Consider the following 5,073-nt stretch of genomic DNA (forward strand, 5'->3'; position numbering starts at 1 on the left):
TTTTGCTTTCTAGTATGAGAAGATATTTGAGGCTTATCTTGTACACTTCCTGCCCCAGCCCTGAACCAGGCATTTCACCAAGAAGCTCAGATTTATTTTAACAGGGAATGGTTTTTCAAGACTATGATCTGAGAACGAGGCATGTTTTTTGCTGCTGGGTTGTTCAGTTTTTTACATTGGACAGATCTAGGAATTATATAAAGATAAAATACCTCATGAGTTCATATTGCTATTTCCGATTCAAATTCAGGACTATAGGGTTTTTCCTTAACCTCTTCTATGTAGCATTTTTATTGTATCTCTTCCACAGTAAGAATTTTGATTCTCTAGAGAATATGGAATTGGAACGTTCCTTACCTACTCATGGAATTAACACCTCTTAACTATACACAACATTCTCTAAAGAACAATAATTCCACTACCACCAATTATGATTAATAAAACAGTAAAAAAATTTTGACATACACTGTCCCAATAACCCCTCATATTTCTTCTTTTTAACTCACATTTAGTCTTAGTTCTACAACTAACTATATAATTAATGCTCACTATTTACTGCTATGTCTATCTCTCTCTCTAGTTATTTTGGTGTTTGACGCCCATTCTCTAGTGAATTCCTTAGGAAAGGCCAATGAAAACAATATTCTCCGTCTGTGCCATGTATACTTGAGGGTTAGTTTGGCCAAATAAGAAATCCTCGGGGCTTTGCAGACGCCGCCACCCCGGAACCTCCCGCGCTGCCTAACCATGGTCAACCCTACCGTGTTCTTTGACATCGCCGTCGACGGCGAGCCCTTGGGCCGCGTCTCCTTCGAGCTGTTTGCAGACAAAGTTCCAAAGACAGCAGAAAACTTTCGTGCTCTGAGCACTGGGGAGAAAGGCTTTGGTTATAAAGGTTCCTGCTTTCACAGAATAATTCCGGGATTTATGTGCCAGGGTGGTGACTTCACACGCCATAATGGCACTGGTGGCAAGTCCATCTATGGGGAGAAATTTGATGATGAGCATTTCCTCCTGAAGCATGCGGGTCCTGGCATCTTGTCCACGGCAAATGCTGGCCCCAACACACACGGTTCCCAGTTTTTCATCTGCACTGCCAAGACTGAGTGGTTGGATGGCAAGCATGTGGCTTTGGGCAAGGTGAAAGAGGGCATGAATATTGTGGAAGCCATGGAGCGCTTTGGGTCCAGGAATGGCAAGACCAGCAAGAAGAGCACCATTGCTGACTGTGGACAAATCTAATAAATTTGACTTGTGTTTTATCTTAACCACCAGACCATTCCTTCTGTAGCTCTGGAGAGCACCCCTTCATCCCCATCTGCTCAAAATATACTATAATCTTTGTGCTCTCATTGCACTTCTTTGGGTTCCATATTTTCCTTATTCCCCTCCAAGTTTAGCTGAATTGCAAAGTTAAGTTTATGGTTATGAAATAAAAACTGAACAACCAAAAAAAAAAAGAAATCCTCGGCTCACAGGAATGTACTCCATTTTCTTCTGATATGAAGTGTTACTGCCAGAAGTTTGATCATAATCTAATTCTATTTCTCTTATGTATATTTGTTTTTCTAGCTGTTCAATGGATGTTTTTTCTTTAAAGTCCAGTTATTTTACTAAAATTTATTTATATTTGTTTATTTATTTATTTTGGCTATGCCAGGTCTTAGTTGTGGCATGTGGACTCTTAGTTGCGTCATGCATGTGGGATCTAGTTCCCCGACAAGGGCCCCCTGCATTGGGAGTGCAGAGTCTTACCCACTGGACCAGCAGGGAAGTCCCCTAAATATATATATATATATATATATATATATATATATATATATATATTTAAAATAAGTTTATTTATTTATTTATTTTATTTTTGGCTGCGTTGGGTCTTCGTTGCTTCGCCCGGGCTTTCTCTAGTTGCGGAGAGCGGGGGCTACTCTTCGTTGTGGTGCACCAGCTTCTCATTGCGGTGGCTTCTCGTTGCGGAGCATGGGCTCTAGGAACGTGGGCTCAGTAGTTGTGGCACGCGGGCTCAGGAGTTGTGGCGCATGGGCTTAGTTGCTCCATGGCATGTGGGATCTTCCCAGACCAGGGCTCGAACCCGTGTCCCCTGCATTGGAAGGCGGATTCTTAACCACTGCGCCACCAGGGAAACCCCATGTGTATCTTTATAAAGGGCAAAGAGGCAGAAGATGATTTTATAAAGAGACACACAGAGGAGACGTGATGTAAAGACGGAACAGAGAGATGTGAAGATGCTGGTCTGAAGCTTGGTGGTGTTGTAGCCCCAGCCAAGGAGTGCCGGCAGCCACCAGAAACTGGAGGAGGGAAGGAACAGACTCTCCTCTAGGGCCTCCAGAGGGAGTGCAGCCCCGCTGACACCCTGATGTGGACCCAGTGATACTGATTTCAGGCTTCTGGTCTCTAGAACTGGGGGAGAATAAATTTCTGCTGTTTTAAGCCACCACGTTTGTAGTTACAGCAGCCACAGGAAACAAATACAAAGATCAATCAAGGTGATTCAGTGAATAGAGCGGCCCAAAGCGATTTAAGGAACTCAATGAACTCGAGTTGCGGAACTCTGAGTCAGCTGAGCACAAAGCCTCCACCTTCCCCCCAGGAGAGGGATTGCACCTCGATTTACTTTCCCATAGGGCCAGCAGCTCATTTACTCTGACAGGACAAGGACCCGCAGTGGCCCCAAAGTCCCCAGGTGGCGTCCCTACACCATTCATTTAAACAGCTTCACCCCCAGTTCAGAAGGCCTGGGATCAAGAATCTGGCTCTCCCCCACTGACCCGGAGGCTCTTCTCCAGCGCTGTTAGTGGCTACACTACCGAGAGCTCTTTCCAAAGTCCTGGAGGAGTTCTGCCCCAAGATTCGGAGGTCCAGACCTTTGAGGAATTAACACCATCTGCTGTATTAATCATATTTTTCATTTTCTGCATTTTATGATATTTTGACATATTGGGAGCCTTGCCAGCTGGGGAGAAACTGCCTCTCCCAGGGCTAAACTCACCTGCAGACACTCCTTTCATATGCAAACCAAGCAGCCCTGGTTCTTATCTCCAATTACTTCCTTTATCTGACTCACACCCTAAGCAGTATTGTCCCTCCCCTAAATCACCCCAGGGCCATGTACCATACAACTTCTGCCCCAAAAGCCACTGAAACCATTCATACCAGCCAATCCTAGCCCTGTCTTGCCTTTCCTGTGGAAACCCCAATAAAGGCTGTGCCCTACGCCTTCCTTTCCCTCCTTTCTGCCTCCTGACTGGTCCTGGGGCTTCCCCACATGGCCCTGCATGCTGTGACCTGCCTCTCATTTCTCCAGGAGTATAACATTAAACTTTTCTTTCAACAGCATTGCCCTCTTCATGTCATCACTTGGTCACCATTATAAATTAAGACTTGGGCACAAAATACCAGCAGAGTTTAGCCAATGACTGACAATGTTATCAATTGGGGTATCGGTACCCCAGCTGTATTGCCCTCAAGTGGGATAACTTTGAATTTCCCCATGAGAGGAAGTCCAGATGTGCAGAGGTAGCCGGCTAGATAAGGCATCTTTGTGTCTTTCCCTTTCCCACCTCGGACCCCTTACAGGTGTTTTCTGCACTTCCAAAATAAACGATTGGCTTCTGATCCCTTGTTTCTGGATCTGCATCTGGGTGACCCCAAACTAAGACAGAAAAGGTGACAAAAAGATAAGTGCAAAACGAAAAGTGTCTGGGTGGTGCAATAAATGTATAAAGATGAGTGAAGGGGAACAAAGGAGGATGTGGTTAGTTCTACCCACCTGGGGTAGACTTATTGGCACGAGATGGTTCTTGAGCTGAGTTTTGTAATAAGTAAGTGAGTTTTGAAATAAGGCAAGGAATCTGGGGTGGGCCGGGGAGGGAGTGATGTGAGCAAGGAGAGGATTCCAAGAGGGTGAGCAGAGATATAAAACAATCGTGCATGGTGGTGAATTGCACGGAGGATCTACGCTTGTCAAGAGGTGAGGCTGGAGATGTTGGCATATCACGGGGGGCCCAGTGTTCAATCTTATAGGTAACAGGGAACCTTTGAAGAGGCTAATACATGATTAACTTGATCAGATTTGCGTTTCCTCCTGACAATGCCATGGAATTTCGGAGATGATTTAGGAAGAACAATTGCAAAATCCAAGGTAAGAGAATAAGGATATGAACAAATGCTGTAACATCGTCAATGGAGGGGATATTCACAGGGATGTCATAGAGGGAAAACTAACAGGAATTGAGCATAGGGGCTGGGGAAGAGTCAGGAGATGCTGAGAAAAATTATCCCAAACTTGGAAACAAGGTAAAAAGGTAGGCTGCACAGCTTGTCAATGACAAACAAGGGCGAAAAACCCACCCAATGATTATCACAGAATGTACTTTGTTTAGCTCATTGTATACTAGTGACTGAAGTTCCCAGACATAAAGAAGTTACATGTTAACTTGTAGATTTTTGTCTGGTAGAGATGAAAATAATTTCGGTCCAGTGGAAAAGAAAACCCCAAAGGTTATGTTTGATTGCCCTCTAGTGCATTAGCCAGTTTTTAATCCAAACCATCAATCCTATTCTAATGTTTCTTCATTAATTTGCTTATACATACCTACCTTCTCATTTGGTCTTTGTAACAGTATTAACATCTTACTATTTCCTGCATTAATTAGTGAGTTGAATAATATATTTGACAAATGTTCATTTTACATTTACACGAGAGTCATGATTTTCTCATTTTGAAAATTATAATCTAGTAGAGTGCATGCATGACATTGGGTATCTGGCTCTGGTGACAGTGTGGAGAATGAGGATGGTCCGCAGAGAGAAGATCTAGTTTGTTGATAAAGATAATAACATCTCTTGCTATGTGCTTGAACTTGAGGTGTCCTTGTGGTATCCAGAGGTAAATGTCTACTGACCTACTTTCCTGGAGACAGGAAAGAACGTAGGGAGTGAGGCCGCAGCAATTTTGCAAAGGCGGAGGCTCTAAATAAGTAACTGAGCATGATGAGCGTTGGAGTGGTCTCTGCAAGTATACTGTACACACACGCATACACACACTCACACACA

General features: G+C 43.9%; 1 pseudogene; it reads left to right on the forward strand.

Annotated features, from left to right (window-relative positions):
* Positions 1-712: 712 nt before the first annotated feature.
* Positions 713-1,419, forward strand: LOC137768649 (peptidyl-prolyl cis-trans isomerase A pseudogene; annotated as a pseudogene).
* The last annotated feature ends 3,654 nt before the right edge of the window (positions 1,420-5,073 follow it).

Source organism: Eschrichtius robustus, chromosome 8, assembly GCF_028021215.1.
Source record: "Eschrichtius robustus isolate mEscRob2 chromosome 8, mEscRob2.pri, whole genome shotgun sequence".
Lineage (NCBI taxonomy): Eukaryota > Metazoa > Chordata > Mammalia > Artiodactyla > Eschrichtiidae > Eschrichtius > Eschrichtius robustus.